Source organism: Phyllobates terribilis, unplaced genomic scaffold (assembly GCF_046119375.1).
Source record: "Phyllobates terribilis strain yellow unplaced genomic scaffold, ASM4611937v1 Scaffold_3__8_contigs__length_932513732, whole genome shotgun sequence".
In the NCBI taxonomy this organism is placed as follows: Eukaryota; Metazoa; Chordata; class Amphibia; order Anura; family Dendrobatidae; genus Phyllobates; species Phyllobates terribilis.
The window spans coordinates 284052251-284079858 of NW_027362763.1; the positions used below are offsets into that span (position 1 = coordinate 284052251).

The 27608-nt window shown below is 50.5% G+C and overlaps 1 protein-coding gene across 5 annotated transcripts in view; it reads right to left on the minus strand.

The window, feature by feature from the left end:
• The window catches only part of ZBBX (zinc finger B-box domain containing), a 308041-nt gene extending 281859 nt beyond the window's left edge, over positions 1–26182 (minus strand). For all 5 annotated transcript variants that reach the window (XM_073674826.1, XM_073674825.1, XM_073674822.1 and 2 more), the window contains exon 1: positions 26028–26182. The gene's annotated coding sequence lies outside the window, so the exon portion shown is untranslated. The remainder of the gene's footprint in view (positions 1–26027) is intronic.
• Positions 26183–27608: the final 1426 nt, after the last annotated feature.

The following is a 27608-nucleotide window of genomic DNA, read 5'->3' on the forward strand; positions in this document are numbered from 1 at the left end:
GGGTGGTGGGGAGTGTTAGGGGAGCGACAGCAGCGGAGGAGCGGGGCACAGGAGGCAGCAGACGCCTGCTGCAGCCTACACTGTGCCCGCTACTAAAGAAAGAGCAGTGAATATTAATTTTCCATAATAGCGCGCACACTGTACCTGCACCTGCAGCGCGGCTCCTGGTATGTATGGCACCCTTCATCCCTCATCCTAGTATGTATGGCCCCCCTTATCCCTCTTCCTGGTATGTATGCCCCCCCTCATCCCTCTTCTGGTATGTATGCCCCCCTCATCCCTCTTCCTGGTATGCTTGGCACCCCTCATCCTGGTATGTATGGCTCCCCTCATCCCTCTTCCTGGTATGCTTGGCACCCCTTATCCTGGTATGCTTGGAACCCCCTGATCACCATCATGCTGCACACACAAAAAAAAAAAACATTATACTCACCTCCTCTCTCCTTCAGCGAAGCATCCTGCTCTGCTGCCGACAGGGATCTCACTGTGTGAGCTGAGCATGGCGTCACTGAGATGCACCCTCACACTGTGAGATGCTGTACCGGAATAGTTACTGCTCCCCAAGCTGGGACTGAGTGTGTGGGGAGCAGTGACCCTTTAATAGCGCGCACACTGTACCCACAGCGTGGCCCATGGGTTGTAGTGAACATTCATGGTCTTTAATAGCGGGCACACGTGACCGCCGAGTGGCAGCAGGAGCCGCGCTGCGGGTAGGGTGTGCGCGCTATTAAGGTGAGTGAATGGTCACTGCTCCCCATAAGCTCCCTCATGCTCTCACACAAGGTCGGTCCCAGAGTGGCACCTGGTTCACCTTCCCGATCCCTCCTTGGTTCACGGCGTCGACTAAGCCGCCTTGTGGCCAGGGTCGATCCGGGTAGGCACTTAGTTACGCCCCTCTGCTCCCACCTTGTATCACTGCACAGAGGTTCCACCACCCAGATCCGTAACACTTCTTTAGATGTTTTTTGGCAAAGTCTAATCTGGCCTTTCTATTTTTAAGGCTGATTAATGGTTTGCAGCCTAATGATGGTCTGTTTCTAAACCAATAACAGCTCCTTTGACCGCATGTTGTGGGTTCACAGCAAAGCTTCCAAATGCAAATGTCACACCTGGAATAAGATTCAGACCTTTTACCTGCTTAATTGATGATGAATTCATGAGGGAATAGCCCATGCAGCCCAATAAAGGGCTTTTGAGTTAATTGTCCAATTACTTTTGGTCCCTTTAAAAAGAGGCAGCAACATATTAAAGATCGGTAATTCCTACACCCTTACTCCAATTAGGATGTGAATAATCCCAAATTAAAGCCGAGAGTCTGCACTTTAAGCCCATATTGATTATATAACTGCATTTTTAATATGTTTTGGTAAACAGCTAAAAGGACAAAACTTGTGTCACTGTTCAAATATTTCTGGACCTAACTCTATATAATAGAATGGTATTTTGTTAATTGAATGATGGGATGCCATTGTCTTTGTCTATAAATAGTGAATCAAGTGTATTTTGCCAACTACTACTCATATAGGGAAGTGGGGGCCCACTCCAGCACAGGGACCCACTGGGGGTTTCTCCTGTTTCCCTGTGGGTCAGTTGGAGCCTGCATTAGTGGCAACAGGGGCTGTGGCTGTTGTTCAAATGTGGCAGCCACACATTAAAGAGAATCTGTCAGCAGGTTTTTGCTATGTAATCTGAGCAGAGCACGAGGTGGGGGCTGAGACATACAGTTATATGAAAAAGTTTGGGCACCCCTATTAATCTTAAGCTTAATGTTTTTTTAAAAATTGGTGTTTTTGCAACAGCTATTTCAGTTTGATATATGTAATAACTGTTGGACACAGTAATGTTTCTGCCTTGAAATGAGGTTTATTGTACTAACAGAAAATGTGCAATCTGCATTCAAACAAACTTTGACAGGTGCATAAGTATGGGCACCTCACCAGAAACGTGACATTAATATTTAGTAGATCCTCCTTTTGCAAAAATAACAGCCTCTAGTCGCTTCCTGTAGCTTTTAATGAGTTCCTGGATCCTGGATGAAGGTATTTTTGACCATTCCTCTTTACAAAACAATTCCAGTTCAGTTAAGTTTGATGGTCGCCGAGCATGGACAGCCCTCTTCAACTGATCCCATAGATGTTCAATGATATTCAGGCCTGGGGACTGGGATGGCCATTCCAGAACATTGTAATTTTTCCTCTGCATGAATGCCTGAGTAGATTTGGAGCGGTGTTTTGGATCATTGTCTTGCTGAAAGATCCATCCCCTGCATAACTTCAACTTTATCACTGATTCTTGAACATTATTGTCAAGAATCTGCTGATACCGAGTGGAATCCATGCATCCCTCAACTTTAACAAGATTCCCGATGCCGGGATTGGCCACACAGCCCCAAAGCATGATGGAACCTCCACCAAATTTTACTGTGGGTAGCAAGTGTTTTTCTTGGAATGCTGTGATTTTTGGCCGCCATGCATGACGCCTTTTTTTTATGACCAAACAACTCAATCTTGGTTTCATCAGTCCACAGGACCTTCTTCCAAAAAGAAATTGACTTCTCCAAATGTGCTTTTGCATACCTCAGCCAACTCTGTTTGTGGCGTGCTTGCAGAAACGGCTTCTTTCGCATCTCTCTCCCATACAGCTTCTCCTTGTGCAAAGTGCGTTGTATAGTTGACAGATGCACAGTGACACCATCTGCAGCAAATTGAAGCTGCAGCTCTCTGGAGGTGGTCTGAGGATTGTCCTTGACTGATCTCACCATTCTTCGTCTCTGCCTTTCTGATGTTTTTCTTGGCCTGCCACTTCTGGCCTTAACAAGAACTGTACCTGTGTTCTTCCATTTCCTTACTATGTTCCTCACAGTGGAAACTGACAGGTTAAATCTCTGAGACAGCTTTTTGTATCCTTCCCCTGAACAACTATGTTGAATAATCTTTGTTTTCAGATCATTTGACAGTTGTTTTGAGGAGCCCATGATGCCACTCTTCAGAGGAGATTCAAACAGGAGAACAACTTGCAAGTGGCCACTTTAAGTAGCTTTTCTCATGATTGCATACACCTGGCTATGAAGTTCAAAGCTCAATGAGGTTACAAAACCAAAAAAAGTGCTTTAGTACGTCAGTAAAAAGTAGGTAGGAGTATTTAAAACAAGAAAATGATAAGGGTGCCCATACTTATGCACCTGTCAAATTTTGTTTGAATGCAGATTGCACATTTTCTGTTAGTACAATAAACCTCATTTCAAGGCAGAAACATTACTGTGTCCAACAGTTATTACATATATCCAACTGAAATAGCTGTTGCAAAAACACCAATTTTTAAAAAACATTAAGCTTAAGATTAATAGGGGTGCCCAAACTTTTTCATATAACTGTAGATTTTAGGGATGTGTCACTTATTAGTGTCATGATTCCTCGTATCATTGTACCTGGACATAGTAAGTGACAGTTCAGCCTTCCAATCTAAAGCAGGGGCGTGCTGAGCTGTCAATATAGTGATGGACAGCTTAACCGTCCAATCGGAGACTGAAGCGTGCTGAGCTGTCAGTGTGTTGAGTGACAGTCCAGCAACCCAATCAGGGCCGGAGCGTGCAGGGTTTTCTCTATATGTCTCCTGTTCAGAGTGATTACCTGGTTATTTAGCTGGCAATCTGCATACAATTACTGCCAGTTATAGCTTATGCTGGGTGGTGTGTTGTGTTCCTGTGATTAGTTTCAGATCTATTGTTACCCGATCTTTGACCATGCTTCTGACCATCCATTTGCCTAGCCCCTTTGTCTTGATTCCTGGAATCCTGACCTTGGCTCGTGACCTGACTACGCCTTTGTCTTACCCCTTTGTTTATGACGAGCACTCTTGGTATCTGACCCCGGACCTCTTGACTACCCAGCCTTACAGCTTGCCCATGAGTAGAGACTAGCATCACAATTAGGCTGTGAGCTGTTGTTTGAATAAAATGAATGAAGTTTTATCAGCAGGAGATTATCACTGCCTGGACTACAGCTTGTGTGCACCCTAGACCAAGCCCCCTCCTCTGATAAGCATCTTATGTAAATAGACAATGTATATAGAAAGCTGTGGTGTAGGCGGGGGCAGCTTTCTGAGCTCAGCTACATGCTACTGTACATCTGAAAACTCTGATTCTGTCACAACTACTGCACCCAGTACACTGAGTAGTACATCATTGGATCAGGGTCTCTCTTCCTACATTATACTACTCTCAGCTGAGGTAGAAAAAACCTGGTGACAGATTCTCATTAAGTTGTCAAAATTTCTTTAATTTCTTTGTCAGGTTATGATAACCATCCTATAAAATATTACAACCAATCTGTCAGTTGAGACAAAATGACTGTCTGCCGTCCAGGGCAGTTATAGCTTATAATTAATATCAAGTCTTGAGCTCCGCTCTCTCCAGCTAGGCTTGCGTACATACAGTCATATGAAAAAGTTTGGGCACCCCTATTATTCTTAAGCTTAATGTTTTCTAAAAATTGGTGTTTTTGCAACAGCTATTTCAGTTTGATATATGTAATAACTGTTGGACACAGTAATGTTTCTGCCTTGAAATGAGGTTTATTGTACTAACAGAAAATGTGCAATCTGCATTCAAACAAAATTTGACAGGTGCATAAGTATGGGCACCCTTATCATTTTCTTGTTTTAAATACTCCTACCTACTTTTTACTGACCTTACTAAAGCACTTTTTTTGGTTTTGTAACCTCATTGAGCTTTGAACTTCATAGCCAGGTGTATGCAATCATGAGAAAAGCTACTTAAAGTGGCCACTTACAAGTTGTTCTCCTGTTTGAAGCTCCACTGAAGAGTGCCATCATGGGCTCATCAAAACAACTGTCAAATGATCTGAAAACAAAGATTATTCAACATAGTTGTTCAGGGGAAGGATACAAAAAGCTGTCTCAGAGATTTAACCTGTCAGTTTCCACTGTGAGGAACATAGTAAGGAAATGGAAGAACACAGGGACAGTTCTTGTTAAGGCCAGAAGTGGCAGGCCAAGAAAAACTTCAGAAAGGCAGAGAAGAAGAATGGTGAGATCAGTCAAGGACAATCCTCAGACCACCTCCAGAGAGCTGCAGCATCAACTTGCTGCAGATGGTGTCACTGTGCATCGGTCAACTATACAACGCACTTTGCACAAGGAGAAGCTGTATGGGAGAGTGATGCGAAAGAAGCCGTTTCTGCAAGCACGCCACAAACAGAGTCGGCTGAGGTATGCAAAAGCACATTTGGAGAAGCCAATTTCTTTTTGGAAGAAGGTCCTATGGACTGATGAAACCAAGATTGAGTTGTTTGGTCATACAAAAAGGCGTTATGCATGGTGGCAAAGAAACACAGCATTCCAAGAAAAACACTTGCTACCCACAGTAAAATTTGGTGGAGGTTCCATCATGCTTTGGGGCTGTGTGGCCAATGCCGGCACCGGGAATCTTGTTAAAGTTGAGGGACGCATGGATTCCACTCAGTATCAGCAGATTCTTGACAATAATTTTCAAGAATCAGTGATAAAGTTGAAGTTACGCAGGGGATGGATCTTTCAGCAAGACAATGATCCAAAACACCGCTCCAAATCTACTCAGGCATTCATGCAGAGGAACAATTACAATGTTCTGGAATGGCCATCCCAGTCCCCAGACCTGAATATCATTGAACATCTGTGGGATCATTTGAAGAGGGCTGTCCATGCTCGGCGACCATCAAACTTAACTGAACTGGAATTGTTTTGTAAAGAGGAATGGTCAAAAATACCTTCATCCAGGATCCAGGAACTCATTAAAAGCTACAGGAAGCGACTAGAGGCTGTTATTTTTGCAAAAGGAGGATCTACTAAATATTAATGTCACTTTTCTGGTGAGGTGCCCATACTTATTAACCTGTCAAATTTTGTTTGAATACAGATTGCACATTTTCTGTTAGTACAATAAACCTCATTTCAAGGCAGAAACATTACTGTGTCCAACAGTTATTACATATATCAAACTGAAATAGCTGTTGCAAAAACACCAATTTTTATAAAACATTAAGCTTAAGATTAATAGGGGTGCCCAAACTTTTTCATATGACTGTATCTATTAGACTTGGTGGGAAATGTGGTATTAGGTTAAGTGCAACCGTAGTTTTTTTTTATGCATTTTCGCGGAGGTTTTCCCACGTGAAAACGCATAAAAAACGCTCTGCCAGCTATTACAATGGTAATCCTTATGTGCTGTGCACATGATGCAGATATGTCCGCTCAGGATTACCATTGTGGAAAAAAACGCAGCATGTTCATTGTTCTGGCGTTTCCACCACGAATTCACGCCCCTTGACTTTAATTGAAACGCAGCAAATCCGCAGGTATAATATTTATACCTGCGGATTTGCTGCATTTCAATTAAAGCCAAGAGGCACTAATTTGCGGCGGAAACGCGGTGCGGGTGGTACCTGGGTAGGGAGAGGAGGACTACTACTCCTCTCATCCGACCGCCGCTCCCGCTGATAACAGCGGCTGGGGGGGATCAGTAGTCTCCTCAGCCAAGCCGGCATGTCCGCGGTGGTAAAAAAAGAAAAAGTAAAAATGAAAAAAAAACAAAAAAAAAAACACTATACTCACCTCTCCAGCACCCCTCGGTGTCCTCCTGGTCCTGGTCCCCGGCGATGTTCTCCTCCCGGCGGCTGGCGGTACACTGCAGGGAGCGCGCTCTCTCCCAGCAGTGTACTGCGCTGACAGGACCTGTGGTCACGTGAGCGATCAGCTGATCGCTCACGTGACCTCAACGTGGAAACATTCTGAAGAATGCTTCCATGGTGGTGAGCTCACCGGGGCTGATCAGCTAATCTTCAGCTGATGAACCCCAGTGACCTCACTCCAGAAGCATGTACACTGACAGGAGGGATTTTAAACTCCTGTCAGTATGCATTGCTGTCTTCTACAGCAGTGACATCAGTGATTGCTGATGTCACTGCTGTAGAAGTGACCTGGATCGCCGAGGGACAATTGTGAAGGAATCGTGGACTGCGTCGTGACGGCGGGCAGGTAAGGGACATGGTTGTTTGTTATTTTACTTTTTTTTCAGAAGATCAAAGGTTTCGCAGACAGAGAGTACAATAAAAAAAAAATTTAAAACCATGTGTTTTTAATTTCAATAAAATACTTTATTCTGGTTGTGTCTTTTATTGAAAAGTCAACGATAACTTTACTAAGCAGTTAGTAATGGGGGCGTCTTATAGACGCCCTCCATTACTAACCTGGGCTTCACGTCAGCCGCCAATGCAAGGCTGACATGAACCCCAACCTCATTACCCCTCTCGCCACCGCTACAGGGCAGTGGGAAGAGTGGAGGCTAAGCTCCAGATTTGACGCATCTTATGAATGTGCCATTTCTGGGCTTGCTGAGGGGTGATATTAATAGCCGCGGAGGGGGCTAGTATTCATGGCCCCTTCCCTTGGTATTAATATCAGCCCGCAGCTGTCTGTTTAGCCTTTTCTGGTTCGATTTTATAGGGGGACCCCACGTCAATTTTTTTCTGTGGTCCCCCTGTAATCTAGCCAGTAAAAGATAAACAAACAGCTGTGGGCTGATATTAATAGCCAGGGAACATTTTTGGCTAATGGCCCCATCCCTGGCTACTAATATCAGCCCCCAGCGGTCGGTTTTCCCTCTGCTGGTTACAAAAATGACGAGGGAACCCATGCCATTGTTTTTTTTTTTACATTTTAGGCTCTGTGCCCATGATCCGGATGTAGCAGCGCTTTGGATGCATATTTTTTGCTGCGTCCAAAACGCTGCATTCTATTGAACGCAGGTTAATCCACATGTGTTCACTGAACCATGCGGAATTACTGAATCCTATACTTTCTGGTGGTCAAATTTCTGTTGCAGAGACTAGCGACTCTGCAAGAGAATTTGACATGAGGCGGTCCTGAAAGACGCGCCGCATGTCAGTGTCCACAGGTGATCTGCAGCCTCAGATGCAAACATAGTGGACATGGGATTTCTAGAGATCCCATCCACGATGCTGTACCATCTGGACACTGTCTGACGCTGTATAAACACAACGTCAAACCTGCAGCGGCTCCTGATCGTGGCGACGTACCCAAACTCACCTGCAGCATGTCAATTTCTGTACCGGACATGCTAGTTTCCGATGCAGATTTTGACTGATTGAAGTGTCATTATATGCGGTGGATTCACATGTACCAACAACAAAAGTGCGGCATTAGAACACCACGTTTTGGACGCAGCAAAAGTACGCTGCATCCAAAGCGCTGCTGAATGCTGATCTGGGGGACGTAGAGGCTAACGCAGGGTTCCCCAACTCCAGTCCTCAAGGCCCACCAACAGGTCATGTTTTCAGGATTTCCTTAGTATTACACAGGTGATAATTGCATCACCTGCACAGGCAATAATTCCATCACCTGTGCAATACTAAGGAAATCATGTTACCTGTTGGTGGGCCTTGAGGACTGGAGTTGGGGAACCCTGGGCTAACGAAACAGCTGTGAGCTGTTAAAAATGGCCAGGGACCATGTTTGCAGATGGTACCTTCCTAGGCTAAAAATAGCAGCTCACAGCTGCCGCATAAATTACATGAATGGAAATGCTAATGAGATTGGGCGAATGGTATTAGCTGACACCTAGCTCTTTTGTTTGGTGATGACAAGGTGTCAATCAGACCCTTTCATCACCAAACCTAATTAAAGTAAAGTAAAGAGTTAAATAAACACATAGACACAGAGCACACACTCTATTGGAAATACAACAGACACATTCTTTAATCATTTAATTTACAATATACTCACCCCAGTTCTGACTGCAATCCAAAGGTTTAAGCAATGTCCCACCAAACAACTTTATTTAGCTCCAAAAAGCATTCATTGATGTACAAAGACTGTTTAAAAAACCGCATCAAGAACCACGTCAAAAACACGCGGATCTTCCGCAGAGTTTTTCCTGATAAGGAGATGCAGAAACACTCAGGAAATTTCTGCTTCAAATCCTGAACGTGCGCACATAGCCTTATCATCGGCAGATGCATGTCTACCAGATTTAGGATGAGTATGGGGAGGTCCGCCATATAAAGAGGACACATGTCTTCTCCAGATCCCCTGAATGTAACGTCTAGGCTAAACCAAGCCAGTCACATTGTAGCCGCACCTCTTGGTGGCCACAACATTTAGTGGGTATAATTGTGAGAAGAAGAAGAAGAAGACAAAGATGAAGACAAAGAAGAAGACTAAGAAATGTAATGCTTCCCCATCTCAAACTGAAAGTGGCAAAGAAAACCCTGTAAATGCTCCTATATGAGTCCCAAAAGGCATCTCCAATGCAGTCAGATAAGGGTGGCACCAGGGCAATCCCAAATTATTAGAAAACCCCTGATCTGCTTACAACCCATCTTCATTAGAGACGATATAAAAGAGCTGGATGCATTTTAATTGACAAAAGACATTCTCCCCAGCAATGTATTCTGATAGAATGTGAGGTTTTAATACATTATCGTCAATCATAAACATATTTCTTCAGTTTCGTGTCTCTAAGAAATGATCCCACCTGGCCCCGTCTAATGAATGGAACCCATCAACGTTGCGAGTGACAATATGCAGATCAATGCAAACGTTCCACAGCAAACGTACTTTCATGCGTCAGGTGAAAAAGGTTTTCCATGCAACCAAATAAGAATAACATTTTAAAGAATTCCTCTCTTAGACTGCTGAGCGGCCATCACAAAATGCGTCTCAAGAGTCAAACTGATCAATTCCACAACCTCCGCTAGAGCCGACTAGTCTACAGATCACAGCAGCCGAGGAGAAGGAATCAGACAGAGACATTTATAGAAATCTATATAATTGATAACAAAGCGATTGACAACATGCCAACAATGGAGGCTCATGACCTTGCACCATTCTCCGTTTCCATACTGAATCTCCTCCAACCAGTGGCCATTTATGACAGGTTTTAGAAGTGTGAAGTATTATCCCTGGCACAGTTCTCCTTATTAGGACAATTTGGCCGGGGATATGCGTATCATATTATATTTATTATACCATATTAGTCACCAGAGGAGTTTATATATTTTCAGTAGGTTTTACAGTTCCTGTATATTTAATATGCAAATACAAATTTTGTACTGTAATAATAGGAACAATATGATACAAGGTCATAAAAATGCAGTTTATTACTCTGCGGCTGACAGAAATGTGTGCAGCAATTCCTGTAAAGTCATGTTCGCTTGTGGCTTATTAGCTGTGAATTTTTGGTGGGGAATTTGCAGTCAATGGCCACGATTCATCAAAGCAATTTCGCCAGCATTTAAGAACTCCAATTCAACTTGGACAAAAATGTTGCGACTTCTACTATTTCCATGCCACTTTTTCACTAGCTAAGCCGAAAAGGGGATGCATAGACATGACGGGCAGGTGACGCATCAGCTTATCTAATTCATGACAAGATGTGGCGTTCTCTACGCCAGAAATATTACTCCAGTCAGAGACAGGAGTAAGATTTCTGGAGAGGTGCACAGAGGCGCACATCACTATTTTGATACTCTAGACTGATGAAGAGGAGTGCACCTCTTAATGAATCAGGCAGCACAGTCCTCTTTGGCCCCACAGTAACGCAATATATAGTCATGGCCAAAAGGTTTGAGATTGACACAGATTTTGGTTTTCTCAGTTTGCTGCTTTAGTGTTTTTAGATCTTTTCGTCACGTTTCTATAGTTACTAAAGTACAATAATAAGCATTTCAGAACGTTTTGAACTTTTACTGACAGATATATCAAGTTTATGCAAACGCTCAATATTTACAGTGATGACCCTTATTTTTCAAGACAATCATTCTTCTAGATGTCCTAAACAGTCTAAATGGGGTTTCATCAGAGAAAATAACTTACCTTCCATCATGTAATCTCCCGTCCTCTCAAGACCTTCTTCTCTCCTCCACACTGATATGTTCCTCACCAGTGTTGAGCGAGTATGTTCTGTCAGAGTACGCTCGGGCCGAGCTCCGAGTATTTACAGCTGCTCGGTGATATGGTTGAATCGCTCCCGTGTGCATGGTTTGCAACTGTTTGACAGCTTTATTACATGTGAGGAATGTGTAAGAAATAGACATTCCTCCCGTGTAATAAAGCTGACAAACAGTTGCAAATCATGCACACGGGAGCGATTTAACCATATCACCGAGCAGCTGTAAATACTCGGAGCTCGCCCGAGCGTACTCGGCGAAAGGGTTAACAGAACATACTCGCTCAACACTATTCCTCACCCAATCGCCTCCAAGACTTCTTCCCTAACACGTCCATTTATCCGCCAGCTTCGGAACTTTCAGACAGAACTTGAAAACACATTTCTTCAAAAAAGCGTACAGCCTTCACTGACACCGCTGCCACCTCACTACCATCACCACAGCTGCCACAACCCCCCAACCGACAGTATCCTTCCCCATTATCCAGTAGACTGTAAGTCCACAAGGGAAGGGCCCTCTCCCATCTGTACCAGTCTGTCATTGTTAGTTTGTTCACTGTACGTGATATTTTGTATGTAACCCTTTCTCATGTACAGCACCATGGAATCAATGGTACTATATGAGTAAAAAATAATAATAATCATCATATTATATAGCACTGTGTACTTACAATTGCTCATTTTGCCTTTCTACCCAGCTAATTCTTCTCTTTTCTCTGCTCTGTTATGTAGAAACAGGAAGTGCCTTGTGCCTGCAGAAATCATTCCCCTCTTCAACTCCTGACCCAGCTGCTCCCTCCTCCTCCTCTGCCATTGACTTTTGCAGTGACTGATGAGTCATACAGGCAGAATTGACCTCCTGTTTCTACATAGAGCTTAGAAGGATTCAGCTAGTCAGTTTTTAATCATGTGACGTCATAAACCTAATGGAAAAGAGAAGAATTAAAGAGAATTGTCACCAGGATGTTGCTCTTATTTTATGTATTGCGCCTGCGCTGTACTTTATTTTGCCTCCCAAAAACTTTAGGTCTCATACAAAATGGCGACAGCGCATGCGCTGTCGCATCGAAAAGTCTATAGCATTATCAACCTGGGCATGCGCCGCCCACCATACCCAGAGAACCAGCGCCATGTTTATGATCTCTTCTGCACGCTCCGGGGCTGGTCTTCTTGGCACGGTGAGTGACGCATGTTCAGACTGAGAATTAGTATAAACCTTTAGATGCAACCGCACAAAATAAAGTACCGCACAGGCACGATATTTAATATAGGAGGCAGGTCACTGATGGATCAGTGACCTGTCATTCAACCAGGAGGCAAACGGAGGGGCCAGAGCAACAAGAAAAGAGACTGCCCCATAGCCCACCCCATAGTCCGCCCCGACATGATTACAGCAAAACTTAAAACACTCATTACACAAGAACCACAAAACGGATTTCTTCACTACATGTATCATTTTAATCAGTATTACAGCACTAATATGGCCATGTTTGTAGTTTACATAGCAAAATCCTGCTGACTGTTCTCTTCAACTTGGTAGAAGGGCAAAATGAGCAATTGTAAGTACACAGTGCTATAAAATATGATGAGTGCAATATATTAAGAGGCTAAAACCTTTGATGGGAGGAGGAGGGCTACTTAAAGAACCTGTGGTCTGTCCTCAAAAAACAGGGGGACAAAGAAACACAGAAATTGTGATATACTCCGAGCACTGATTAGACTGCGGCCACCAGTCAGGAACTGGCCCCGAAGCCGATATCCAGCTGCCAGAGTGAACTGCAGAAGTCTTGAAAATTAAGGGACAAACTGTAAATACTGAGTCTTTATATAAATGAAGTATTTGTCAATAAAAGTGTAAAAATGAAAAGCTTATAATTTCCATCAGTAACCATAGAAACATCTGACTAAGCGATCTAAAATCACTGAAGTAGGAAACTGTAAAACCAAAATTTGTGTCAATCGCAACATTTTCTGACCCCGACTGTACATAATATAGTTGTGGTGACGTGTCGTCCAGTCTGTTGTCACAACTGTCATAGTAAGATCACGTTATTGTTGTATCCAGCACAGACACGTTTCACACTGCGCTCAGGCGGTCCTGTCAGGGCTTACGTCTGAGCCCCCCGCAAAACAGGATTCTGACGTATGTGCCAACGGGGCCATAGACTATAATGGTGCCGACAGAGCGAACTTGTGGTCTGATGTGTACGCCTATTGGAGACAGACACCTGGGCGCAGTCTACTATATCTCAGTGTCCGCCTCCTGTAGGCGTACACGGCCAAAAATGATACGTGTCAGAGCACACGTTCGTTCTGTTGGCACCATTTTAGTCTATGGCCCCGTCGGCGCATACCTCAGAAACCCGTTTTGCAGGGGGGTTTAGACGTAAGCCCCCAACAGGGCCACTGAAGGGGTGCCTAAACGAAATGTGAAAGCACTCTTACTGAAACCATATTATAGCGGTACAGATCCTAAGCAGAACCAAGGCGAAGGATTACTGTAGAAGCTTATCCTCTGTCCATTTTCAGCACCTCCTCCGCAGAAGTGTTATATGGCCAGATTCTTCAATCACTGACATATATCACTTATTTTAGGTGCAGTGATAATGACCAGTGTAGATAAGCGTCTCCCAACCCAACCTACTGATCCAGCAGGTAAAGTACATTGTACACACCCCTTTAACTGCAGTTGTTAGTGTCCAATACGTTATTCTATATTGTACATGTCCCCTGCTGCACAAGGAAGAAAAACAAATGATAGAAAAACCCAGACACACGAGGGCCACATCCCAACATCCCAAGCACACAGGGCAACATCCCAACATCCCAGGCACACAGTGCCACATCCCAACATCCCAGGCACACAGGGCAACATTTCAACATCCCAGGCACACAGGGCCACATCCCAACATCCCAGGCACACAGGGCGACATCCCAACATCCCAAGCACACAGGACCACATCCCAACATCCCAGGCACACAGGGCCACATCCCAACATCCCAGGCACACAGGGCGACATCCCAACATCCCAAGCACACAGGACCACATCCCAACATCCCAGGCACACAGGGCAACATCCCAACATCCCAGGCACACAGGACCACATCCCAGGCACACAGGCAACATCCCAGGCACACAGGCAACATCCCAGGCACACAGGGCAACATCCCAACATCCCAGGCACACAGGGCCACATCCCAACATCCCAGGCACACAGGGCCACATCCCAACATCCCAGGCACACAGGGCCACATCCCAACATCCCAGGCAAACAGGGAGACATCCCAACATCCCAAGCACACAGGGCCACATCCCAACATCCCAGGCACACAGGGCGACATCCCAACATCCCAGGCACACAGGGCCACATCCCAACTTCCCAGGCACACAGGGCGACATCCCAACATCCCAGGCACACAGGGCCACATCCCAACATCCAAGGCACACAGGACCACATCCCAACATCCCAGGCACACAGGACCACATCCCAGGCACACCAGGGCCACATCCCAACATCCCAGGCACACAGGGCCACATCCCAACATCCCAGGCACACAGGGCCACATCCCAACATCCCAGGCACACAGGGCGACATCCCAACATCCCAGCCACACAGGACCACATCCCAAGCACACAGGGCCACATCCCAACATCCCAGGCACACAGAGCCACATCCCAACATCCCAGGCACACAGGGCGACATCCCAACATCCCAGGCACATAGGGCCACATCCCAACATCCCAGGCACATAGGGCTATATGCTAGGCACACCGTGACATCCCAACATCCCAGGCACACAGGGCCACATCTCAACATCCCAGGCACACAGGGCCACATCCCAACATCCCAGGCACACAGGGCGACATCCCAACATCCCAGGCACACAGGGCCACATTCCAACATCCCAGGCACACACACCAGGGCCACATCCCAACATCCCAGGCACACAGGGCGACATCCCAACATCCCAGGCACACAGGGCGACATCCCAACATCCCAGGCACACAGGGCGACATCCCAACATCCCAGGCACACAGGGCAACATCCCAACATCCCAGGCACACAGGGCCACATCCCAATATCCCAGCACACAGGGCAACATCCCAGGCACACAGGACCACATCCCAGGCACACAGGGCAACATCGCAACATCCCAGGCACACAGGGCCACATACCAACATCCCAGGCACACAGGGCAACATCCCAACATCTCAGGCACACAGGACCACATCCCAGGCACACAGGGCGACATCCCAACATCCCAGGCACACAGGGCCACATCCCAACATCCCAGGCACACAGGGCCACATCCCAGGCACACAAGGCAACATCCCAACTTCCCAGTCACACAGGGTGACATCCCAACATCCCAGGCACACAGGGACACATCCCAGGCACAAAGGGCGACATCCCAGGCACACAGGGCCACATCACAACATCCCAGGCACACAGGGCAACATCCCAACATCCCAAGCACACAGGGCCACATCCCAACATCCCAGGCACACAGGGCAACATCCCAGGCACACAGGGCAACATCCCAAGCACACAGCGCCACATCCCAACATCCCAGGCACACAAGGCCACATCCCAACATCCCAAGCACACAGGGCCACATCCCAAGATCCCAGGCACACATCCCAACATACCAGGCACACAGGGCCACATCCCAACATCCCAAGGCACACTGGGCCACATCCCAACATCCCAGGCCCACAGGGCCACATCCCAACATCCCAGGTACACAGGGCCACATCCCAACATCCCAGGAACAAAGGGCCACATCCCAAAATCCCAGGCACACAGAGCCACGACCCAACATCCCAGGCATAAAGCGCGACATCCCAGGCACACAGGGCCACATTCCAGGCACACAGGGCCACATCCCAGGCACACAGGGCCACATCCCAGGCACAGAGGGCCACACCCCAGGCACAAAGGGCGACAGCCCAGGTACAAAGGGCCACATCCCAACATCCCAGGCACCAGGGCAACATCCCAACGTCCCAAGCACACAGGTCCACATCCCAACATCCCAAGCACACAGGGCCCCATCCCAACATCCCAAGCACACAGGGCCCCATCCCAACATCCCAAGCACACAGGGCCACATCCCAACATCCCAGGCACACAGGGCCACATCCCAACATCCCAAGCACACAGGGCCACATCCCAAAATCCCAGGCTCACAGGGCCACATCCCTACATCCCAAGCTCACAGGGCCACATCCCAACATCTCAGGCACACAGGGCAACATCCCAACATCCCAAGCACACAGGGCAACATCCTAATATCCCAAGCAAACATCTCAAGATCCCAGGCACACAGGGCAACATCACAACATCCCAAGCACACAGGGCCACATCCCAACATCCCAGGCACACAGGGCTACATTCCAACATCCCAGGCACAAAGGGCAACATTCCAGGCACACAGGGCCACATCCCAACATCCCAGGCACAAAGGGCGACATCCCAGGCACACAGGGCCACATCCCAACATCCCAGGCACACAGGGCGACATCCCAACATCCCAGGAACACAGGGCCACATCCAAACATCCCAGGCACAAAGAGCCACATCCCAATATTCCAGGCACACAGGGCCACATCCCAACATCCCAGGTACACAGGGCCACATCCCAACATCCCAGGCACACAGGGCCACATCCGAACATCCCAGGCACACAGGGCCACATCCCAACATCCCAGGCACACAGGGCCACATCCCAACATCCCAGGCACACAGGGCCACATCAAAACATCCCAGGCACACAGGACCACATCCAAGGCACATCCCAGGCACACAGGGCCACATCCAAGCCACATCCCAGGCACACAGGGCCACATCCAATGCACATCCCAGGCACACAGGGCGACATCCAAGGCACATCCCAGGCACACAGGGCGACATCCAAGGCACATAAGGCCATATTCCAACATCCCAGGCACACAGGGCCACATCCCAACATCCCAAGCACACAGGGCCACATCCCAACATCCCAGACACACAGGGCCACATCCACGGCACACAGGGCCACATGCCAACATCCCAGGCACACAGGGGCACATGCCAACATCCCAGGCACACAGGGACACATGCCAACATCCCAGGCACACAGGGCCACATCCACGGCACACAGGGCCACATCCCAACATCCCAGGCACACAGGGCAACATCCCAACATCCCAAGCACACAGGGCCACATCCCAACATCCCAGGCACACAGGACAACATCCCAGGCACACAGGGCAACATCCCAAGCACACAGCGCCACATCCCAACATCCAGGCACACAAGGCCACATCCCAACATCCCAAGCACACAGGGCCACATCCCAAGATCCCAGGCACACATCCCAACATACCAGGCACACAGGGCCACATCCCAACATCCCAAGGCACACTGGGCCACATCCCAACATCCCAGGCCCACAGGGCCACATCCCAACATCCCAGGTACACAGGGCCACATCCCAACATCCCAGGAACAAAGGGCCACATCCCAAAATCCCAGGCACACAGAGCCACGACCCAACATCCCAGGCATAAAGCGCGACATCCCAGGCACACAGGGCCACATTCCAGGCACACAGGGCCACATCCCAGGCACACAGGGCCACATCCCAGGCACAGAGCGCCACACCCCAGGCACAAAGGGCGACAGCCCAGGTACAAAGGGCCACATCCCAACATCCCAGGCACCAGGGCAACATCCCAACGTCCCAAGCACACAGGTCCACATCCCAACATCCCAAGCACACAGGGCCACATCCCAACATCCCAGGCACACAGGGCCCCATCCCAACATCCCAAGCACACAGGGCCACATCCCAACATCCCAGGCACACAGGGCCACATCCCAACATCCCAAGCACACAGGGCCACATCCCAAAATCCCAGGCTCACAGGGCCACATCCCTATATCCCAAGCTCACAGGGCCACATCCCAACATCTCAGGCACACAGGGCAACATCCCAACATCCCAAGCACACAGGGCAACATCCTAACATCCCAAGCAAACATCTCAAGATCCCAGGCACACAGGGCAACATCACAACATCCCAAGCACACAGGGCCACATCCCAATATCCCAGGCACACAGGGCTACATTCCAACATCCCAGGCACAAAGGGCAACATTCCAGGCACACAGGGCCACATCCCAACATCCCAGGCACAAAGGGCGACATCCCAGGCACACAGGGCCACATCCCAACATCCCAGGCACACAGGGCGACATCCCAACATCCCAGGAACACAGGGCCACATCCCAACATCCCAGGCACAAAGGGCCACATCCCAATATTCCAGGCACACAGGGCCACATCCCAACATCCCAGGTACACAGGGCCACATCCCAACATCCCAGGCACACAGGGCCACATCCCAACATCCCAGGCACACAGGGCCACATCCCAACATCCCAGGCACACAGGGCCACATCAAAACATCCCAGGCACACAGGACCACATCCAAGGCACATCCCAGGCACACAGGGCCACATCCAAGCCACATCCCAGGCACACAGGGCCACATCCAATGCACATCCCAGGCACACAGGGCCACATCCAATGCACATCCCAGGCACACAGGGCGACATCCAAGGCACATCCCAGGCACACAGGGCGACATCCAAGGCACATAAGGCCATATCCCAACATCCCAGGCACACAGGGCCACATCCCAACATCCCAAGCACACAGGGCCACATCCCAACATCCCAGACACACAGGGCCACATCCACGGCACACAGGGCCACATGCCAACATCCCAGGCACACAGGGGCACATGCCAACATCCCAGGCACACAGGGACACATCCCAACATCCCAGGCACACAGGGTCACATCCACGGCACACAGGGCCACATCCCAACATCCTAGGCACACAGGGCCACATCCCAACATCTCAGGCATAAAGGGCAACATCCCTGGCACACAGGGAAACATCCCAACATCCCATGGACAAAGGGCGACATCACAACATCCCAGGCACACATGGCCACATCTCAACATCCCAGGCACCCAGGGCCACATCCCAACATCCCAGGCACACAGAACCACATCCCAACATCCCAGGCACACATCCCAACATCCCAGGCACACAGGTCCAAATCCCAACATCCCAGGCACACAGGGCCACATCCCAACATCCCAGGCACACAGGGCCACATCCCAACATCCCTGGCACACAGGGCCACATCCAAGGCACATCCCAGGAACAGAGGGCCACATCCAAGGCACATCCCAGGCACACAGGGAGACATCAAAGACACATCCAGGCACACAGGGTGACAACCAAGGCACATAAGGCCATATCCCAACATCCCAGGCACACAGGGCCACATCCCAACATCCCAGGCACACAGAGAAACATCCCAACATCCCATGGACAAAGGGCGACATCTTAACATCCCAGGCACACATGGCCACATCTCAACATCCCAGGCACCCAGGGCCACATCCCAACATCCCAGGCACCCAGGGCCACATCCCAACATCCCAGGCACACAGGACCACATCCCAACATCCCAGGCACACATCCCAACATCTCAGGCACATAGGGCCAAATCCCAACATCCCAGGACACTGGGCCACATCCCAACATCCCAGGCACACAGGGCCACATCCCAACATCCCAGGCACACAGGGCCACATCCCAACATCCCTGGCACACAGGGCCACATCCAAGGCACATCCCAGGAACAGAGGGCCACATCCAAGGCACATCCCAGGCACACAGGGCAACATCAAAGACACATCCAGGCACACAGGTCGACATCCAAGGCACATAAGGCCATATCCCAACATCCCAGGCACACAGGGCCACATCCCAACATCCCAGGCACACAGGGCCACATCCCAACATCCCAGGCACACAGGGTCACATCCAAACATCCCAGGCACAAAGGGCGACATCCCTGGCACACAGGGCCATATCCCAACATCCCAGGCACAAAGGGCCACATCCCAGGCACACAGGGCCACATCCCAACATCCCATGCACACATCCCAACATCCCAGGCACACAGGGCCACATCCCAACATCCCAGACACACATCCCAACATCCCAGGCACACAGGGCCACATCCCAACATCCCAGGCACACAGGGACACATCCCAACATCCCTGGCACACAGGGCCACATCCCAACATCCCTGGCACATTGGGCCACATCCCAACATCCCTGGCACAAAGGGCCACATCCCAACATCCCTTGCACACAGGGCCACATCCCAACATCCCAGGCACACAGGGCCACATCCCAACATCCCAGGCACACAGGGCCACATCCCAACATCCCAGGCACACAGAGCCACATTCCAACATCCCAGGCACAAAGGGCAACATTGCAGGCACACCAGGGCCACATCCCAACATCCCAGGCACAAAGGGCGACATCCCAGGCACACAGGGCCACATCCCAACATCCCAGGCACACAGGGCCACATCCCAACATCCCAGGCACACAAGGCCACATCCCAACATCCCAGGCACACAGGGTCACATCCCAACATCCCAGGCGCACAGGGCCACATCCCAACATCCCAGGCACACAGGGCCACATCCCAACATCCCAGGCACACAGGGCAACATCCCAACATCCCAGGCACACAGGGCAACATCCAAACATCCCAGGCACACAGGGCCACATCCAAACATCCCTGGCACACAGGGCCACATCCAAGGCACATCCCAGGCACACAGGGACACATCCAAGGCACATCCCTTGCACACAGGGCGACATCCAAGGCACATCCCAGGCACAAAGGGCCACATCCAAGGCACAGAGGGCCACATCCCAACATCCCAGGCACAGAGGGCCACATTCCAACATCCCAGGAACACAGGGCCACATCCCAACATCCCAGGCACACAGGGCCACATCCTAACATCCCAGGCACACAGGGCCACATCCCAACATCCCAGGCACACAGGGCCACATCCCAACATCCCAGGCACACAGGGCCACATCCCAACATCCCTGGCACACAGGGCCACATCCCAACATCCCTGGCACACAGGGCCACATCCAAGGCACATCCCAGGCACACAGGGCCACATCCAAGGCACATCCCAGGCACACAGGGCGACATCCAAGGCACATCCCAGGCACATAGGGCCACATCTAAGGCACATAAGGCCATATCCCATCATCCCAGGCACACAGGGCCACATCCAAGGCACATAGGGCCACATCCCAACATCCCAGGCACACACGGCCACATCCCAACATCCCAAGCACACAGGGCCACATCCCAACATCCCAGGCACACAGGGCCACATCCACGGCACACAGGGCCACATGCCAACATCCCAGGCACACAGGGCCACATGCCAACATCCCAGGCACACAGGGCCACATCCCAACATCCAGGCACACAGGGCCACATCCACGGCACACAGGGCCACATCCCAACATCCCAGGCACAAAGGGCGAGATCCCAACATCCCAAGCACAAAGGGCGACATCCCAACATCCCAGGCACACAGAGCCACATCCCAGCATCCCAGGCACACAGGGCTACATTCCAACATCCCAGGCACAAAGGGCAACATTCCAGGCACACCAGGGCCACATCCCAACATCCCAGGCACAAAGGGCGACATCCCAGGCACACAGGGCCACATCCCAACATCCCAGACACACAGGGCCACATCCCAACATCCCAGGCACACAGTGCCACATCCCAACATCCCATGCACACAGGGCCACATCCAAACATCCCAGGCACACAGGGCCACATCCAAACATCCCAGGCACACAGGGCCACATCCCAACATCCCTGGCACACAGGGCCACATCCAAGGCACATCCCAGGCACACAGGGACACATCCAAGGCACATCCCTTGCACACAGGGCGACATCCAAGGCACATCCCAGGCACACAGCGCCACATCCAAGGCACAGAGGGCCACATCCCAACATCCCAGGCACAGAGGGCCACATCCCAACATCCCAGGAACACAGGGCCACATCCCAACATCCCTGGCACACAGGGCCACATCCCAACATCCCTGGCACACAGGGCCACATCCAAGGCACATCCCAGGCACACAGGGCCACATCCAAGGCACATCCCAGGCACACAGGGCCACATCCAAGGCACATCCCAGGCACATAGGGCCACACCCAAGGCACATAAGGCCATATCCCAACATCCCAGGCACACAGGGCCACATCCAAGGCACTTAGGGCCACATCCCAACATCCCAAGCACACAGGGCCACATCGCAACATCCCAGGCACACAGGGCCACATCCCCGGCACACAGGGCCACATGCCAACATCCCAGGCACACCGGGCCACATGCCAACATCCCAGGCACACAGGGCCACATCCCAACATCCCAGGCACACAGGGCCACATCCACGGCACACAGGGCCACATCCCAACATCCCAGGCACACAGGGCCACATCCCAACATCCCAGGCACAAAGGGCGACATCCCAACATCCCAGGCACACAGGGCGACATCCAAGGCACATCAAGGCACTTAAGGCCATATCCCAACATCCCAGGCACACAGGGTGACATCCAAGGCACATCAAGGCACATAAGGCCATATCCCAACATCCCAGGTACACAGGGCCACATCCCAACATCCCACGCACACAGGGCCACATCCCAACATCCTTGGCACACAGGGCCACATCCCAACATCCCAGGCACACAGGGCCACATCCCAACATCCCTGGCACACAGGGCCACATCCCAACATCCCTGGCACACAGGGCCACGTCCCAACATCCCTGGCACACAGGGCGACATCCAAGGCACATCAAGGCACATAAGGCCATATCTCAACATCCCAGGCACATAGGGCCACGTCCCAACATCCCAGGGACATAGGGCCACATCCCAACATCCCAGGCACACAGGGCCACGTCCCAACATCCCAGGCACACAGGGTCACATCCCAACATCCCAGGCACATAGGGCCACATCCCAGGTACACAGGGCCACAATCCAAGCACATAGGGCCACATCCCAGGGACACCAGGACACGTCCTAAATACACAGGGCCACAATCCTAGCACATAGGGCCACATCCCAGGCACACAGGGCCACGTCCCAGGCACACAGGGCCACGTCCCAGGCACACAGGGCCACGTCCCACTCTCAGGTACACAATCCAGGCACATAGGGCCATATCCCACTCCCAGGTACACAGGGCCACATCTCAGCCATTGTGCGGCTTTGGGTACTTGTGGGTAACTCTTGATACTTTGGCAGATGGCAGGGTAGTAGTCTGTACATGGACTAGTCCCATTTTGGTGGTGGCGCTGCGCTCTTTCTGGCCAGAATCCATGTAGAAACTACATGGCCATATACATAGGCGGATTATAATGAGGGCAATCTGGGCTACCGCCCGGGGATCCGGGGTTTCTATGGCCAGATTGCCCTCATTATATGTGTGGCGCCGCGGCACATACCGGCAGACAGTGGCGGGGAGGGCCCCCGGACCGCTCCCCCAGCAGCAGCGCACGGCCGCTGCTTCTTCTTCGGCCGGGCCAGCACTGCAGCAGTTAACTTCCCTGTGCTAGCCCAGCCGCGTCACTGCTAGGAGACACGGCCCTGTGCGCAGCCGTGTCTCCTAGCTATGACGTCACGCAGTGCGCACCCGGCCTGCAGTGCTGCACCGGAAAAGAGCAGGAGGACTGGAGCCGAGCCGGGGGATGGTGAGTGTGTGTGTGTCTGTGTGTGTCTGTGTGTGTCTGTGTGTGTGTATATGTGTGTGTGTGTGTGTGTGTGTGTGTGTGTGCAGGCAGATATCATTGTGTGATGTCTGTTTATATGTATTTTTGTGTTTCAAATGTGTTTATGCGTGTATATGTCTGTATATGTTTGTGTGTGTGCGTGACTGCGTGCGTGACTGCGTGCATGACTGCATGCGGCCACCTGCTGAGTATAGATGGCACCGTGCGGCCTCCTGCTGTCTCTGGGGGGGCGCCGTGCGGCCTCCCGCTGTGTATATATGGCATTGTGCGGCCCCCTGCTGTGTATAGATGGCACCGTGCGGCCCCCTGCTGTGTATAGATGGTGCCGTGCAGCCTCCCACTGTGTATGTGGCGCCATGTGGCCTCCCGCTGTGTATAGATGGCGCCGTGCGGCCTCCCGCTGTGTATAGATGGCGCCGTGCGGCCTCCTGCTGTGTATAGATGGCGCCGTGCGGCCTCCCGCTGTGTATAGATGGCGCCGTGCGGCCTCCCGCTGTGTATAGATGGCGCCGTGCGGCCTCCCACTGTGTATAGATGGCGCCGTGCGGCCTCCCGCTGTGTATAGAAGGCTACGTGCGGCCTCCTGCTGTGTATAGATGGCTACGTGCGGCCTCCCGCTGTGTATAGATGGCTACGTGCGGCCTCCCGCTGTGTATAGATGGCTACGTGCGGCCTCCTGCTGTGTATAGATGGCTATGTGCGGCCTCCTGCTGTGTATACATGGCTACGTGCGGCCTCCTGCTGTGTATAGATGGCTACGTGCAGCCTCCTGCTGTGTATAGATGGCTACATGCGGCCTCCTGCTGTGTATAGATGACTACGTGCGGCCTCCTGCTGTGTATAGATGGCTACGTGCAGCCTCCTGCTGTGTATAGATGGCTACGTGTGCTCAATATTGAGTCATACAATAAATGTAAGTCTATGTGCCCACGATGCAGAAATGCTCCGGATTTTTTTTGAGCGTTTCTGCATCTCCCTGGCAGAAAAAATGCATGCGGATTGTACATGCGGATTGTACATGCGGATTGTACATGCCTTTTTCCTGCCAGGGACATGCGGATGTGAAGCGTTCTTCACACACATTTCCGCATGCGGGTTGACAAGCGCTTTCCAAGCGATTTTAGCATCACTTAGAAAGTGCTTGACAACTTGGTCACACTGTATAAATCCATGCAACCAGCACGGATTTATATAGTGTGACCGTAAAAGAATGGTAAAAAATAAATATATAATTACCTTCTAATGGCCTGCCGACGTCAGCGGTCTCATGACCAGTCACATGACTAAATGACTTCACGGCAGGTCCTTTTCAGACCATCGCGAGCTGCCGGCAAGCCAGGACGCATCGGATAAAGACACCGGGGGCCATCAGAAGGTAAGTATAATATTTATTTTTTATTTTAGTCTTTTTTTACAGGTTCTATGGTACCCGGGTCTGGAGGAGAGTCTCCTCTTCTCCAGACCCGGGTACCATCCGCACATTGATGGATTCTGCATGTACAGATGCAGTGATGCGGATTCCATGTGTTGCAATGCAAGTCAATGGCGGCGAAAGCGCCGCGCTTCCGCAAAATAATTGGTAGTGCTGCGTTTTTTTCTGTAATGATAATCCGCAGCGGAACTTTCCGCAGCATGTGCACAGCACATGCGGGTTATCATTGGGGAACATGGCAGGCCTTCTACCATGTGTTTTTAAGCATTTCTGCAGCGGAATTGCCGCTGCGGAAACACTTAAAAAACGCATAGTGGGTACACAGCCTAAAAAAAATTATTATAATTAATATTGTACCAAATTAATTTCACGTGAACTATCACATGATCTATCACAGGGGATCATGTGACATGTCATGTGATACATCGTGTGTGTGTGTGTGTGTGTGTGTGTGTGTGTGTGTGTGTGTGTGTGTGTAGTGGGGGGGCCTTGCTACTCTTAATCCACCCCTGGCCACATACATGACAGCTGCAGGAGAAGCTTTCACGTCCAGGATGGGGCAATATGTCTCCTTTTGGACAATGCAGAGTTCCAGCTAAACACAGGGCCGTTTTCTCTTGGAATTTGGCGCAGACTATATGACAAATCCACAGGAAAAAAGCAGTGTGAACCTGCGCCAAACATCTGTGCAAAATGTTTGTGGATGTCGTGTAATCCCTGCATAGCAGAGCGGTACTGGTGAGGAGTCTGGTGACATAGACCTGATACATTTCCGAACCATCAGCGGATCCCTGGCTGCTGCACACCGCGCCTCATTGCTTTACTTCTACCATTCACAGCGCAGACAGCCGGCATTGCGGGAACACCCGGGAGGCCATGGCTGTTGCCCTCCCGCCGGTAACTCACCGCTGCTGGAGGGCGCCGTCCTCTCTCCGTTGTGCTGAGGCTCAGGTCGGAAGGCAGCTCAGGAGCTTGGGTTACTTGTTGCTAAGCAACCAGACCAGGCCTCACCACAACCGTGAAACCACGTCCAGGGGGTGTGGCCCCACCTCCAGGCTGTGATTGGCTGACGCTGGGCGGTGACGGGGGAATGGCTCAGAATGGTGGTGATTACCCAATGCGTGGCTGCAAGGATGCTGGGAGTTGTAGATCCCCAACAGCTGAGCTGGTTGAGGATCGCTGCAGAGGATGTGCTACATCGCTGCCACAGCCGTCCTAGGGATGGGCACTGACATTTATGTATCTACAGTACAGACCAAAAGTTTGGACACACCTTCTCATTTAAAGATTTTTCTGTATTTTCATGACTATGAAAATTGTACATTCACACTGAAAGCATCAAAACTATGAATTAACACATGTGGAATTATATACTTAACAAAAAAGTGTGAAACAACTGAAAATATGTCTTAGATTCTAGGTTCTTCAAAGTAGCCACCTTTTGCTTTGATGACTGCTTTGTACACTCTTAGCATTTTCTTGATGAGCTTCAAGAGGTAGTCACCGGAAATGGTCTTCCAACAATCTTGAAGGAGTTCCCAGAGATGCTTAGCACTTGTTGGCCCTTTTGCCTTCACTCTGCGGTCCAGCTCACCCCAAACCATCTCGATTGGATTCAGGTCTGGTGACTGTGGAGGCCAGGTCATCTGGCGTAGCACCCCATCACTCTCCTTCTTGGTCAAATAGCCCTTACACAGCCTGGAGGTGTGTTTGGGGTCATTGTCCTGTTGAAAAATAAATGATGGTCCAACTAAACGCAAACCGGATGGAATAGCATGCCGCTGCAAGATGCTGTGGTAGCCATGCTGGTTCAGTATGCCTTCAATTTTGAATAAATCCCCAACAGTGTCACCAGCAAAGCACCCCCACACCATCACACCTTCTCCTCCATGCTTCACGGTGGGAACCAGGCATGTAGAGTCCATCCGTTCACCTTTTCTGCGTCGCACAAAGACACGGTGGTTGGAACCAAAGATCTCAAATTTGGACTCATCAGACCAAAGCACAGATTTCCACTGGTCTAATGTCCATTCATTGTGTCCTTTAGCCCAAACAAGTCTCTTCTGTTTGTTGCCTGTCCTTAGCAGTGGTTTCCTAGCAGCTATTTTACCATGAAGGCCTGCTGCACTAAGTCTCCTCTTAACAGTTGTTGTAGAGTGTAATGCACACGCCCGGGCTGAGCGGCGTGTGCGTGTGATTCCACTGGACCGTGCCGGAGAGTGAATGCCTGGAGGGGCGTAACTAGGTATTCACCCGATCCGACCAGGGTCGCACGACGGCATACGACACCAGTGCACCAAGGAGGAACCGAGCAGAGGGACCAGGTGCTACTCCAGGACAGACCCCGGACACGGCTGTTGACCCACACAGGGGAATACAGGAACAGACAGGTTAGGCTGGCACACAGACTGGTGGGTATAGGCAGGCACGACTGGTATGCAGGCAGGCGGGTATGCAGGCAGGGGGGTACAGGCAAGCACGGCTAGA